The 16334-nt window shown below is 37.9% G+C and overlaps 1 protein-coding gene across 21 annotated transcripts in view; it reads right to left on the reverse strand.

Moving 5' to 3' along the window:
• The window catches only part of LOC132195508 (glucose transporter type 1), a 111070-nt gene that overhangs the window by 24976 nt on the left and 69760 nt on the right, over positions 1–16334 (reverse strand). For 9 of the 21 annotated variants that reach the window (XR_009441648.1, XR_009441647.1, XM_059617545.1 and 6 more), the window contains exon 1: positions 3166–3466. The exons of 2 other annotated variants lie outside the window; for them this stretch is intronic. The gene's annotated coding sequence lies outside the window, so the exon portion shown is untranslated. Of the gene's footprint in view, positions 1–3165; positions 3469–16334 lie in introns of those variants that run through there. 10 more of the 21 variants (XR_009441645.1, XR_009441646.1, XM_059617548.1 and 7 more) reach the window with 3 other exon arrangements.

The raw sequence follows: 16334 nt of genomic DNA on the forward strand, positions 1-16334 counted from the left end.
GATTAAAATACTTAGTAAAAAATGTTCTGCTACTTAAAGAGTGTTTGCGTTAAATTTGTGAAGTAATTCAATTAAATTACAAGACCAAAATTTAAACGTTTCTTTGGGTGTCAGAAATCAATATATATAAAAGTCGATTCTCCATAAATGTTCACAAGGGCCATTGCCGTCAATTTCCCCCCTTTTTTTTGTACCCAAGGAGGAGAATTTCCGAGAAAGCACACATTACACTGCTTTTAATAGTATCGCGCAGGGGAAGAAGCTCGCGCGTATAATGTGACACTAATGAAGTCGCGAGCGAAATTATGAACTGCGGCAGAGAAAGCACATGCAGAATTCGCGGTGGCGGCGGTGTGTGTATCTATATCGAGCAACAAGAATCCCTTTGTGTTCGCAACACAACAACTGATAGTGTAACGCACAAGGGCGCCGAACAAAGTGTCTGCCGGCGTGCAATTAAAAGCAATAATTGCTACGTTGAATAATTCGGTTATTGTTCTGCTCTTGGGGATGAATCGCGAGCAGTGCCGAGCAAGGAAAGGTTGGAATCTGGCCGGGGCTTTACCTCCATGGACAATTCTGCATTCCTTTTGGCCATTGTTGGAACCACTTGTGGCGCCATAAATCATTAATCGTTGCCTGCACCCGCGAATTCTCACCGCCGATTGTTTTAATCAAGTAATGCGCCCCAGTAATGAGAACGAGGCAAATTTAGTTGCGAGAAAGGCAAATAACCAGCACCTCCTTTTGTATTAGAAACTTCAGTTGAAAAAGCAGGTTTGCAAAACATCAGACGAGAAGAAGTGAAGATGATTAACTTAATTGTTTATAAATAAACGAAAAAATACTAATTAAAAATATAAATTACGATCAATGTTTGTTTCTATAAAGACACCAAAAACTATTGCAATTCGTCAACAGAAATCAGTTATTTTATTAGTGAAAATTATTTAAAAAAAATATCAAAGTTAAAGTAAAATAATATCAACTTTTATAGCAATTTTTATAAGATAATCAAACACATTTTGAAAATAAATTTGTGGTCTCAGAATATTTCCAACAATTTTGTAGAGCAGGTATAGCTTATAATTGTTAGTCAACACCTTTTTTTAGAAAGTTGAGAATTTAAGTGCTTATAGTTGAGATGGTTTACTCTTTTCATAAATTTAATGTGAAATAAGGCCAGCAAAATTTATGCATCTCCCTTTTGCACTGATGCACCAACACAAGAAACTCGCTACTTGTCGAGCAATTTTTCCAGCTGCCGCTGGTGCCAACTTCTCTCTCTGCTTTGTTTCTTTTTATTTCTTATAAGTCCGTCTCTCTTTCTTTCGCCTGCGCTTCTTGAAACAATGATTGAATCGTTTCAGAAACGAAAGGGAACCGCGGTACCATTCACTGAATAAGCGTTTCAATTCAGCAACTTAATCAAAAGGAATATTACCAAGTGTATTAACAACTGGGATCAACAATAGTGACCTTTAAAATATGTATGTGTTTAATAATAATTAATTTATTTAAATTAAACGATTAAATATTTTGCATTAAACTATAACTTAAATTGAACTTTGCTAAATAATACTAAAAAAAAGTTGCCGGATTAAAAATTAACATGATATTTTCTATAAAACTGAAAGAAACAAAAAAAAAATAATTCAATATAATAGTTTTATAAAGGAAAGAAGATTGAAATAAAATAAATGTAATTTTTAAAGTTAAAGCAGATTCCTTTGATAAATATTTAAATTTTTTTTTCAAAAGCTTTATTATTATTAAATACATATATGAATAAGTCAATTTGTGAATTAGCAGTAATTCGCCACTATAGTTAGTGAGGAACAAAGCTCATAATAGTAGGAGCTGAGTTATATAATAGAATTTTGTCGGCGGTCGAGAGAGGACAAGAAAGAGGGCAAAGTGCTCGAGGCCAAGAGGGTGCTGCACGGATGTTAATTGCCCGAGATGGGTGTCGAACTAATTTTCAAATGGACTAGTTTTGTAGAGTGTCGCCGGCTCGAGATGAGATTTGAGCTCGTTGCTGCTCTGGCTGCTGAATTTAGCGAATGTGAGGCGCGCACAGCGGCGAGAGAGCCACTTTGCGAATATACAGCGAAAGTTGGCCGTGTTCAGCCGCACTGCAGATACAAAAACACGATACAGAGCCGGCCCGAAACAAAACTCACCGCCAGCCACGGTCTAAAACGCTCGAGCTCAACTATAGACTCGGGTCGAAAACGAAAGAGAGCCAACTTTGTGCTCGGAATTTGGCAACAGCATTCGCAGACAGGTGAACTTTGAGAGAATGGGTCAGTCTTTTATCGCCTCCGGAACCGAAGAAACTATTAAAGGGAAGCGGCGTGCGGTTTCGTCCACTACTTTGCTCTCGATACACATGCTTCGGATGTAGTGGCGTGTGGTGCGGTTTGTCAAAATATTATGCATGTTCAGCGCTCGGAATGTTCAAAGATTTTCATAAAATTTAATTATTGAGAACTATCATGGTTTCAAAATGCAAATTTACTTGTTACTTCAATTAACAGTAACAAACAATAAACACAATTAATGCCCTTTAAGTTTTCTACTAAGCGCAAACTTTGATAATAATAAATAAAAATACCGAACAATATAAAAGAATTAATTTTCTTTACACATCACCACATTTAAACGTGCATTCATGTGTTTTATATTATATTAAAAAATGCTTTTAGATAAAACACTGCATTTTATTTTCATTTAAAATTAATTAAAAATTGTATTTACTTAACAAAATACTTATATTAATGAAAATTAAAAAAAATAAATTTATTTTGTTTGAACAAATTATTCTTATGCTTATATTTAAAAATTAACTGTTATGTAATGTGATATAAAAATATGTAATTTGATTTTTTTTTAAAGTTAGCTCAATCTTATTACGCAGCATTAAATTTTGTTAAAGTTGAGTTACTCACTTTGTTATTTAAAATATCTAGACGTAAACAACAAGCAACTACCGAAACCATTCAAAACATTCAATGTATTTTTATGTTTATGCTTCTAAAATTATTCCTGCCTCGCATAGTATTAATTTAATTTCAGCTCAGGTTCTCAATCGAATTTTTAAACCCCTTGAAAATTGAGGTTGGACTTTGGAGACGTCAAATTTGAGCCAAAAAACTGGATTACCTGTTATCTGGTCCAACGAGCACGACTCCTTTATTACCATCCGAGAGACTGACTGACTGACACACCTCTCTATCGGACTTGTTGGCCCGATCGGTGCGGTGGCACCTGACGGAGCGAATCTCGAGAGGATTTTATCGAAGCCTCCGTCTCGCTTGAATAAAGTCGCCTCGGTTTGCAAAATTCCTCAGCACAATTATCAACGGAATTATGCACGCTTTTGCGGAAATTTGCGAGTAGAATTGCACTTAATAGAATGGAGAACGGGCTCGTTATTTTCTTTCGAAGAGCCTTCTTGCCTCCAGAAGCTCTCGACCTTGATGACCCGGGCCAATGAGCTCGCTCTCCTGGCGCTGACGCTAGGTCACGTGGTTAAATGCCGTGAGGCACCAACTATAAACAAAATACATCGTGGTGCGCAGCCAGCAACAGGAATTTCAATATTGTTTTTCTTGCTTAGTTGCAGGAGGCGCTGCGCTGATAATGGAACTGCTGATAATAATTAATTATATAATATGCAAATGTATTTATTCATTTAAATCAATGAATGTATGTCTTATTTAATTATCTATATTTTCTTTTAAATTAACAATAAGGTCAATAATATTATTAAAAATCTTGAATCGTTATTAAATAATTATGGTGTTATATTTGATAACGCAAAAATATCTTCCAAAATTATTCATTTTCCACGTCAAATCATAAAAAGTCCTTCAGCGATTGCAAGTTTTGTTATTCTGAGATTTTTTTATTATTATTAAAAAAAAATTGAAAAATCTCTATGAAAAAAAATCAGTATTTTATTAATTTTAATACTTTGTTGCATTTTATATTTCAAGTTTTAATACAAAATTGCACTAAAAATATACAATTGGAAAAGTTAAGTGCATTTGTATGACAAAAAATTAGTACCCTCTTGATTATTTCGCCTCTGTCAACATTTTTTGTATTGCTATAAATGTATCACCACCCCATTTTAAAAGCACTATACTATAATATAATGCAAGCATCAATAATTTCTCCCCACTCTGCATTTCGCTCTCACTTTTCCGCTCTGCATAATGCAAACAAAGTGATGTCAAAACACACGCTCGACTGCAGCGAACGCTGATGAGCGTTTGTAGCTCTCGCAGTGCAAAGGCCGCACAGAAAACGCAATCAAATAAATTCAGGCCCTTTGCAGGGGGCGAGAGCGGCGGTGTGGCGTTCCCTTTCACTCGCTCGCCAGTGATAAAGGAATAAGGGTCGTGCCCATTTGCATTCCCTGACGTCGAGCCCCGCCAGCCAGATGCATTTGTGTTGTTATCCTTCCCTTGAGGGGCATCAGCCTGCGAAAGGATTGCCCTCGACACGGCGCTCCCTCCCTCGTCTTAATCTTTAATCGCATATTCACAGGGCAAAAGCAGCACCGCCATCAAAAGAGAGGACCAAAGGCGCGCACCCAATTGAAATTCGACGCCCAAAAAAGCAAGTGTACGGTGACCAAAGGGCAGCCACTCGTAGCTGACAAGGCCATTTGGAGCCAAATGCAGCGCCCGGATCCACTTTCCCATTATTGGTTTTGTGGCGTCGAATTTCGTGCTTCTCGAAATGTGTCTGCAAATAATAAAGCTATAATGGAAAATGAAGGGAGTGCATTTTTATAACCATATTTATTTGAAACAAAAATCACTAGCTGATCAATTTTGGAGTTAAAATTGCTTATTTTAACTTAATGTGATTTGATGTATTTGAATTTTGGGATTATCGTGATTGAATCATTGAATACTAATTAAATATTTGTACTTATAACTATGAATCTGAAATTACTGAGACAAAGAGAAAAAAAAAGAAATTGGAAACACTTTTTAGTAATATTCCTCTCACTATTTGGAAATTTTCCGTCAAATTTAGGTCAGACTTTTAAGAAGATCGGCCGTTTCTATGTTCCTAGAAAATTAATTAATTTGCTAACATAGCCTGCAATTTATGTGCCTCGGAAGTTTTAATCGCAGTGTTTAGTGCGCGACGTGGTTAAAAATCACTCGCGCTTTTTGCTCACAAACTCCCCTAAGTCTTCGCAGATTTAACACCCGCGAGCAAGGGATGGTGTGTGTTGTAAAAGTAATTCCGGCATTTAATGAGCCGCCCTAAAACGGCAAGGTAGGTTTTTGCGGGCTCGCGTGCTCTAACTCTTGGGCCACAATAATAAACCCCAATTTAAAGAACGAGAGGGGCACAAAATGTCACTTATATAAATTTCGCAAATTCCGTCTCCGTCAGGAAAATAAATATAAAAATATGAATGCGTGCCACGCGATAAGGAATATTAGAGCAGCCAACGGAACAAAAAAAAATATAAATAAATAAAAATATATTTACCAAAATGGATTACAGCGTACAGAACTTTTGCAACGGCTCCAACATTTTTTACTGTTCTACTTTTCAGCGCAGCCCGCTTTCGAGCCAAATAATATTCATTAGTGCAGAGCTCCAGCGTGGAATGATAATTAAATCTGCGCTGCAGTCAGTGAGAAAAAAAAATGTTCCATATTTGCGAGCGAATAAATAAATGTGAAAATAAATAGTGAGAAACAGTGGGAGGCCAGCAGTATAATTTAGCGTTGTTTTTATATATTTTTGCTCCTACATTTTCTGCTTCTTGGGTGATAAATGTGTCCCCGAGAATCGTAAATGGGCGCCGCCGCTTTTTAACTGCTCTGAATCACGTGTGCCTTGCTTTTGCAAGGGTTAATTTGTATGCAGCCCGCATTACCCGAGCATGTAGACTATGTAGAGCTTAGAGCACGGCGAGCATACATAGGAGAAGAGTTTTATCTGCCGGCTTGAATGTATTGTGTGCTCCCGTTTTCCCATGTAAAAGCTCCTTTCTTTTTGACTGTGTGGCAGTGCAAAAAATAAATATAAAAAATGCATGCATATTTATTATTCTCTAGTTGGTTAACGACGATCGCTTGTTTGGCGTGTCGTTAGAGGCAGAGTGATGCAGCAGGTTTTCGAACTACACCCGGGCTGTTCTAGAATGAATAAAATTAATGTGTCGCTTGTTTACATTTTGGCGTGATTTTAATGGAATTAATACGAGTGTGCGCGCGGCCTGGTTAGATTCGTGAAAAATCGTTCTGCGACGAACCACCACAATAGCGCAGACAAGCGAAACAAACTAACTGTGGAGACTTTTGTCAAATGTGAATGGGTCACGCTGCCCAAATAGATAATTTTCATTCATTCTCTGTGCCATTTGCATTTAGTGCCGGCGTGACAAATGCGACGAGTTTTCTGGTTACCCCTTTTGAATGGGGTTGAAAGTGCGCAAACACTCCCTTTTCTTCTTGTCACCTCTGTTTTGACAAAGCTGACATGTAATCGAAGACAGTTTTTCATATTACAAAAAATGAACCCTGTTTTCCTATAATTAGCCAGATGATTTATTTTTCTTGAAAATTTTTTAAGTTCAATTATTATCATTATTATTATTATTTAAATTAGCTTTATTGGAGACTTTTACCATCTTAGATAAAACTGAAAATGAGTAAAAATGCAACAAATGCTTTGTCTAAAGAAGTTGAGTTACATCTTAAAAGGCTTAAAACATTAAAATATTTTAATTATAAGGATTATTAAAATGCAAAAATTATACTATTTACAAAATTTTCATATTTAGCACCAAACATGGTATTATTGAAATATTGAGATCTCAGTCAAATTATAGCTCATACTGCTTCAAAATCTAGAAAAAAAGCTTTAAAATAGTGTGAAAGAGCAGCCTTAACTCTTAATTTTACGGCACAATTGCTGAGTTTTTTTGCTCCGCTCGTATTTAGCACCAAACATGGTATTATTGAAATATTGAGGTCTCAGTCAAAGTATAGCTTGTACTGCTTCAAAATCTAGAAAAAAAGCTTTAAAATAGTGTGAAAAAGCAGCCTTAACTCTTAATTTTACGGCACAATTGCTGAGTTTAGTGCTCTGCTCGTATTTAGCACCAAATATGGTATTATTGAAAAATAAGTCAACTTTAATAAACAAGAAGTTTTTTTATTGGAATTTTAACCAGGAAACTATTAATATAAAGTTCATTCCGAGCCCACACCTTTTGCGCAAATCAATTTGTTTATCGCGCGTGAACGTGGGGCAAGCGCGGTGGTGGCAACAAATCGCAACAAATTCGGTGGTGGGTGTGCGCACGCAAATAACACCGCACGCGCCCGAATTAGAATCCCAAATTAAGCCACCGCGTGGCAAATTGCGTCAGATTCGATTTCCAGGTGGGCCGGGGCTGCACGGAAAGAGCTGAAAGAGCGGGCGAGGGTGCAAAAATTTCACACAGGGTAGGCAAGGGTTGCGGCAATTGCGAGTGGACAGAGGCAGCGAGCCGGTTTTGTTTAGCAGAGCGTGCAAAGAGCCGCAGTCTGCTCTCGCACAAACAGTGATTCGAATGTTCTGCCTGCTGACCGTGTGATGTGATTCCTCATCCCTGCGGGGGTGCATCTCCCTCTGATACACACTCGACGGCGAAACGCGAAAAGCGTCCGTAATTTCCACCCGGCAAAAGCAGCAAGCCGACCGGAGACTTTTTCGTTTAATTCGCCGAGCTCGCCAATCGGAAAATTCGTTCCGCCAGACGACGATTGGCCTTTGCTCATAAAAAAGCTTGCAAAAAAGAGGTCCACTTTTTACAAGCTACGCAAACTGGCCTGTGCCCAAAGTACGGATCACATGAAGAAATAAAAATTTGTCACAATTATCGCTTTTTAGCGCAGTTTTTAAATTATTTTATTCAATTCTAGGAATTTCTCAAGTAGAACCTTTGAATAGAAACACAGAAACAAATAAAGAGATTTGTATCATTTGAATCAGACCTATAAAGGACCAATTAGCAGTAAACAAAAAAAATACACCCTGTTAGATTTGTCACAAGATAATAATTTTATTATTTTACTGCCGCAGTTGTTGGTCATTCCAACTTGAGTGACTAAGTGTGACTGCTTGAGTTTTGATTTCAACCTTGCACGACATTTATTTTATAGTGACTCGAAAATCTTACTTAGAAAACCATTTGCGTCACTCTCGGGTGAAAACGAAAACTTTTCCTCGAAAAATAAATCGAGAATAATTTCCAATGCGCATAATTTTAATAGTATAGCATATCAATATGTTCATCCTATTTAAAGTGAATTTCTGCAAAAGTTTGCTTCAACACTCGTGCGGCCCGACCGTCATTAATATTGAGTGAGTGACTTTATTGTTTCCCTTCGTATGAATTTAAATTGAAAAAGTTTCACAAGCAATTGCCATAAGCACCGGGGCAAAAGCGAAACTATGATGAATAAATGCATGCGAATTGATTAAAAGATTCTGTTTTATTCCAGCAAAAGTTTTCTCTATTCTTCACCGATGCAGTGCTCTCGAAAGTTGGATTATTTTTTTTTCTCGAATTCCCTCCAATGAACGTCCTCTTGCAGGTCAATTACGAAAAGTTCCGAGTGGCGAAAGTTTGGCCGAGCAACAAAGCGTATTTTTTCCCCGACTCTCTCTGCTGGCTTTGATGAAATCAAAATAATCCCATTTGCCGGAAAAATCAGCCGACAGCTTGGAAATCAGCAGCTTTCTGCGTGGGGCGCATTGATTAAGTGTGGAAAGTGATTGGTGGGCGGAAAAAGTTGGCGGTCTCACTGTTTTTAAGCTGCTGCAGATATTTTTCAACAAACGCGCGTCTGTCAGCAGGAAATTCGATTGATCAGAAATATCTCAGATCAACCGGCCAGAAGTTTGCAGACCCGAATTCCTCGAAACTTGCTCTCGGTTGTACATAGAGCGAAAAGGGGCGATTCATCTAACAAGTGAGAAAGTGTCGACAAATGGTGGTGCCGCCAGCCAGCCTCCAACAATCAACCTGGCCGTATCTGCACAAAGGATGAAATTTTTATTGAAAAACTTTTCGCCCGGCGCTCGCAACTTTTGCCCAACGAACAGTTCAATCAATCAAAGAAAAATTATTTTCTATTAAAATTATGGTTTATTTGGTTTTTTTCTAAAGCCAAATAATAAATATGATTAATTCTTTCTACGCTTTCTACAATAAAATTATTGCTTATTTTAAATTAAATTTCAATATATCAAAAGTTATAATTTAACTATGTATTCATAAGGATATAATTTAAAAAACAATTTAAATATATTTTAAGACCTTTTTAATTTAAGCGTTGCAAAATAAAATATTTACCACGTTGATTTAATTTCATTTAATATCATTCTCTATTTTATTATTTTATAGAAAAATTTATGTTCAATGCGCACAACAATATATCGCTATCTAACTATTTTATTAAATAATTTCCAATACTCAAAGGACAGAGGTTAATTCTGAATTTTATTAATGTGTTTTATTATTCAATATCAAATTTTATTCATAACCTATATAAAAAAACTTTGAAAAAGAAACTGGAATAATTTAAAGTTTATCCATTATTGTCTAGTTTGAGAAATTTCCAAATAGTTAATTCATTTAAAACTAAATACTTTTTCATTCCCATCTGTGCAAGAACAGTGAAATTTTAAAAATTGCAAAAATAAGGAAAATTTTAAATTTCGATCTGATGAAAAACATTAATTGAAATCAGTGCCCAAAATTAAATGTTAAAAAAAATTATGTTATTGCTAGCCTAGCGGTCTAGTTTCGGTTGCCTTTGCAAATTTGGCGTCATCCTGAGTCGTCTCGTTTGTTCTCGCCCGAGAGCACCAACTTCATTTCCTGCGGCAGGAAAACGTTATCTTGTAAATTTATCTCGACTCTTTTTCCTTCTCTCTGGCTGCTGGTGGCGGAGGAGTGTTCCCTATGCTTCTTTATCCCTGGCAAGCAACTTTCTATATTTGTGTCGAAATGAATGGCCATCAATCTCGAGAGGGAAAATCATACTTCATTTTTGTCACTGTCAGAAAGTTGAGCTGCAAGCGAAAGTATAAGAAAGGAGGAGACGCGTGCGGGGCCACGACGAGAATAACAGAGAAGCCTGGCCTGGGCTTTTCCATTCTTATATATTATTTTCCTTCGCGCCACAACAATTCGACGCTCTGGGAGTTTTGTCCTGCCCAACCACATTTCCAGTATGTTTTTTTTTTTAAGGCAGAGAGAATAAGGAGAAAAACGCATTTCACGCTTGCTTAATTAAAATCTGCGTTTCCGCCGGAGAAACACAAAAAGCTACTTTGGCGGGGATTTGCAGCTTTTCCGGTCCATCGCCGCCGAGAGATTATCGCCACTCATTCCGCTTATAAGGGTTTGAGTAATTTCCTTCGATCTCGTCGAGCAGAGAAAAGTATCATCGACTGCTTCATTTTGCGAGGGTGGAACTACAATACAGAGCTTTTAAGCAATTACATCGTAAGTCAATGAAGATTGATAATAATAACAACAAGTAATTTTATCTTTTGCATGAAAAGGCACGATTGAATTTTAACTCATATTATAATATGATAATATAATGCCTAACTACATTAATAGCAAAATTTTATATAATTTATGGTAGATGAAAATATTTTAACTGGAATTTAAAAATTTTTTATTTTGCATGTGAAGATATTTTACAATTAAATTCCAAATTCCAAATAATTTTTAAATTCTTTTATGCTAAAATTTATTTTATTATTTTCATACGGATAATTCGGGTCGGTTGGTCCAATCATGTTTCATGTTAAAGTTAAACACATCAACCAATTTCAGTTTAAATGCACTACAATTTCTCCCAAATTTCAAAACAGCCGTTTCCATTCCCCGAGGTTAACGTTTAAACTTTTGTGAATTTCAAACTCAACCTGCCATGCGGTATGTTGCGCCAAGAAGCGCATATTTTGGCTGCAGAGCCGTCACTCGGAATCCAAAAACTTTGCGAGCGCGCGTGTTCTTTTTCGCACCTGCACTGGTGACAAGAGAAAGAGGGGGCCGAGCAGGGCGGAAAGGGTTGAGTTCGGCGTAAGTGCGGCCTAAGTACTGCACGGCATCATTTATGCAAACTACACGTGCATTCATCCGGAGATGAGCAGCCAGCCATTTAGGACGGGCATCACTTATTCAAAAGTAGCTGCTCTGTCTTATTTGCTCCTCTTTCCAGGCGGCCTTATCACCTGACATATTGTTCAAACAGCGCCGGCGAGCAAACATTAAAAAATAATTTGCAACCGGGCGCTCGTCGAAAAAAGAAGAGCCTGTTAGCGCGAGTGGAGGAGGAAAAAAACTGTTTATCAGTTTCATTAAGCGTCCTTTTTGTTTTTATCTATTTGCGGCCGAGTGGCTGCTTGCCCAAAATACACACATTTTAATGCACTCCGCTGCCTCAAATCGACGCTGCGATCTGCTGCTAATGCGAGCACAATTCACGGCCAGAATTACCACCGCTTCTCTGCTCTATTATTATTGCTTTTTTCCCTTTTCTACTCTCTCGTTCCGTGCTGCGCTGATAAAACCTCTTTTTATTGTTATTTCAGCTCCGTGTGCATTTGCACGCTCAGTGGATGCGGAATTTTAAAAATGGGTCAATGCATGGCAAAATCAATGCCAATTTTCAGTGGGTGAATGTGACTGAGTGTGTGTGTGAGCAGAAAACGACTAGCAGATAAGCCTCTACATCCGACTGACACACAAAAAGAGAACGACGATGAAAAATATTCACAGATGATATGCACACAATAATGCGAAGGTCTTCTGGTGCTCAGAGTTAATCATTGAAGTTTCAGGAACTATTTTATTTTATTATTATTGATTATTGTATAGATGAACTTCCATAGAAAGTTGATAACATTTTACTATTATATTTATTGATTTATGTTATATCACCACAGTGTATTACTCATTATTAACCAAATAGATATTGCAAATACGTCTCTGCTGCTAAAAACTTTTGCTGTTTAACATTATTATAAAAATATTTGCTTTTTATTTTTAAATTTTATATTTACAACAATCTGTATATATATTTCAAACATTTAGTTATTATAAATTTAAATTTTATATTTTTATTATTTTGTTTTTTTTTTCTTCTTATTTTGCTTAACAATATAAATCAAAAGTAAGTAAATATTAATAATTTGTACGTGCATTCAAGTTAAAATAAATAAAGTGGGTTTGATCCCAATTGCTTAACTATCTTAACTTATAGGCAAAATGCTTATTAATTCTCTAATGGTAAAAAGATTATTAAAGTTGGTTGATCCAGAAATAAAATAAATGATAAAATTGCACCATATTAAGGCACAGCAGGACACCAGACAAGATTGTCTATGACTACCTTATTTTGAAAAAAAATTAACATTTAACCTTATTGAAATTAATATTTAAATTTTAAATTATTTTATTGCTATTGTCACCATATATATTTATTTGCATGCTGTTGATGTATAAATAATTATTTATTTCGTCCTATTATATATAAACATAAAAAATTGAACTTTATAAAATTCAGTTGTCCTGGGAAATATATTTAAACAAAAAAAAAGGGCTGCTATGGTGTACAAATTTTTCAAAGGGCCAGGAGTGAATTTGAAAGTTAAGACTTACTTGTTTCAAATTATTATAAAATCAAAAAGCGTGCCAGTCAGTTTTAATTAAAATTACGATAAAAAATTGTCACTGCAAAAATGTAACTAGTGGAAATTAGAATTTGGGGTAAAAAGCATCCTCTTTTGATCTGCAGGAATTATGCTGGCTTTGACCTAAAGCGCGAGCAGAACGCACAGAGCGGGCGGCTCGCAATGCGAACTCTGCTCCAGCGGCGCACTACAAAATCAATAATCAGAGGGCACACGGAAAAATCCACGGGATTATGTGAATTTGCTCCCGTTTCAAGTCGACTGCCACTTTTCACAATTGACTCGTGGCTGCGGGCGGCGCGGTGTTTCTGTCTACAGAGCCGTGTGCGTCACCTTGGTGGGCTCGCTCGCCATCGCCACTTTAGCACAAAACTGGGGAGTCGAGCCGTAATGCAAAAGGCTTAAAGCCGCGCCCTGTTCCTGCTAGAAGAGGCGCTCGCTCGCACAAACGCGAGGACAAACACCGTGCTCCGAAAATAGACATCACTGCGCATCTGCTTTAACTCAGCAACCGGCCCGCCGCTCCTGCAAAGCAGGTTGCATATACACGATCTGTGTCAGGCGTTCGCAGCTCGGGGAGAGAGAATAAATATACGGGCAGGCCAGGGGGAGCGCCAGGGAAAGCCGGAAAACGCAGGAAACGGAGGAGAACAAAGGCTGCAAACACACACAGTCTTCTTCTTCCTTTCAAATTAAATATTAAAACGACCGAAATTCTGAAGGGCCGAGAGTTATTGTTACAGAAATGTATACAAGAATAGAATAAGTTCCAAGGTATGGAATTTTTATTTTTTGATTGCGTTATCTGAACGAACAAATTCATTTAAATTTTTTCTCTCCGTATTTAAGATTCACATTATTCAACGAAATTTATAACTCGAAATTTGGCGAAAAGTTGTTTTGTTTGTATTAAATTTTGAGTCCTCCTGACTAAATAAAACACTTGACAGTTCCGTTTAGCGCCAATTTCCGCACATTCCCAGCAAAATTAATCACTTAACGACAAAGTTGCGGCCTCGCGATGGTTCGGGTATGCGTTTTTTGCCCAGCAGCAAGGCACGTCCCTTTAGATTGTCTTTTCCGGCCGACGAGCAGGCGATATTGTGAATTTTTTGTCCATGTCCAAGTCACAAAAAGACGAGTAAGACCAATGACGTCATCGGCGAGCTGGTGCGGGAGTGCCTATTTATGTACAAATAAACACATAAATTCCACGCTACATGGGCAGCCAGCATTTAGAAGGGGGGCGGACGTGAAGTACATACATACGCGTGCATCTACATCGAGATAGGGTCGTCGTGTTTTGCTATATTGGCCAGTGTCCTAGGTATATCGATCTGGCCACAAGCTCGCTATCTTTGTGCCCTACGCGGCGGCTGAGCGCTCGCAGAGAGCAGGCGGATGTGCCAGGAAGGCGGCACTAACTGCTGGGCTGACTCAATTAAACGCTTGATTTCTTGATACACCTGCCGTAGCGTGTCACCAAACTTGTATATTTGCTCGGGCCCAAGTATTCCAGCTCGTCGATCAAATTAGCGAAAATTTTGGTTCGTTAATTTTTCAACTTTTCCTTTTTAATTGTTTCACATTCCCTGATCCGCGAATCAACAGTTTGGGCTCCTTTGTGCAAAATGTTACACTTTTCGTGGGGAAAATATTAATAAATTAGTCCAACTTTTTTTCAGGGAGAGGATATAAATAAGTGGATTGATTTTCACGAGCCAGAAATAGTCTTCTCAATAAAACTGTCATCGTTTCGACTCTTTTCGCCAAGCTGGCAGAAAATTTCCCCCTCACGCTTTTGAGCGGAGATTGAATATTGCATGTATTATGCTTCCCTGCAGTGAGCAAAAATTGACCAGCCAGCCACACACACACTCCGAACATATTCTTTCTTTACAGGAAAGAAAAAAGTTTTCCAATTTCACGTGCCGCCACCGTAATAAAGTTTATAAATTTTGCCCACGTGCAACGCATGAGCAATTCAAATTGCGGCGCAGAACAGAACAGAAGAGGCCCGAAAACGCTATACTCGGTTGGCGGGCGGCAATTTTCCCTACTTCATCGGCCGCAGGAAGAAATTTTGTCAGTCGCAAGATTATTTGGTAACCTTTAGTTTGGCGACGTGCCAGGAATCAAAGTTTGCCGCTCAGCGCAAAAATGAATTTGGCGATGATGAGAGAGGGGTGGGGGGTGATTTGCATCCGCGATAGATACGCCTCAAGGCAAATTAGAGCACGCTTTCTAGTCACTCTTTTATACTCACGGATAATGCCGCTCGGCGTCAATCAAACTGCTTGTTGAAAGTAGGCTCTGCAAAGTTGCCACTTGCTGGCCCCATTCATTACGCCGCTTTGTTTGGAGTGTTTGTTCTAATGACTTAATTCAATTCAAAGTTTCCAATGACGCTCTCATGGCCACCATTTTATACTAATTGCCTTTCATCACATAATTAGTGATTTAGTCTTAATACAATTTATTTATTTAAATAAATGTTGCATTTATTATCAATTTAAAAAATTTCATTGAAATTTTGGAAGAAAAAACTATACCTTAACTGTAATCCCTAATTTGATGGTTTGAGGAATTTAAATTTAACAGCGCAATTACTGGATAAACATAAAAAAACTTCTCTTGAACCAAAATTTGAAACCCAAATAATTCTCCAGAAGCCTGGCTAATTCCATTGTAAGCTAAAGTGTTTATTTTCATTTTAGGAATTTCACTTGATGCGTGAAAAATTTTCGTCAGTTCCTCCTTAAACCTGAATGACAAAGTCCGCAATCTTATTGCACGTCCCTGCAAAAAGGCAAGCAACTCAAGCAAGAGAGCCAAATATTGCTCAGACGTCAATCACGACTGCTTGTTGAAACTTTTGCCACTCCTCTCTTCCTTCTCGTTTCCGTTTTCGGCGAAAAATAATTTGATTCTGACTGGCCTTTTGAGGAGGAAACAGGCGGCAGATCAGCGAGGCTGAGAGTCTCTTAAACATGCTAATATAGCAGCCAGTTTACAAAGATTGCTTTATGAAAGAGAGAGAGAGGGACTCTTCTTCGCTTTATAATATGAATTCAGTTGGATATTACGCTCCCCTGCTGTATCCATAAAAATGTTGATAAATGAGTTCTCCTCCGCTCTTGTACTCCAACATGGCCGCCCCGAATCAAATCCGCCCGCCCGCCCGGCCAGATATGCAGCTCGCATATCATTATCCCCCGCGCGCAGCTGATTAATGATCGAACCATGCACTCCTCCAGCCTAATTAAATCATAATTTACCGCCACAAGTGTCACCAATCAGACCCTCGTTATTACCGCACATCCATCTGCGTGTCACATTAAACTTTAATCGCGGGCCCCGCCGGATTTGAAAGTGGTGGAGATTCTTGATCGCCGCCCCCTGCACGATCGATCGATTGATTTTGTAATTTGAGGAAATTGGAATATACGCAGTGAAATTATTCTGTGCGACTGGAGCCGATGTAACTTTTTATCTGATTCCCCGATATGAGACCCCCTAAGTAAGGACTTATTTTAATATTTCATGGCTAAGCAGGCCGATATTAAAGCTTGATTTTTAGTTTAAAT

The sequence above is a fragment of the Neocloeon triangulifer genome, unplaced genomic scaffold, assembly GCF_031216515.1.
Source record: "Neocloeon triangulifer isolate White Clay Creek 2 clone unplaced genomic scaffold, ASM3121651v1 ptg000009l, whole genome shotgun sequence".
NCBI classification, from domain to species: domain Eukaryota; kingdom Metazoa; phylum Arthropoda; class Insecta; order Ephemeroptera; family Baetidae; genus Neocloeon; species Neocloeon triangulifer.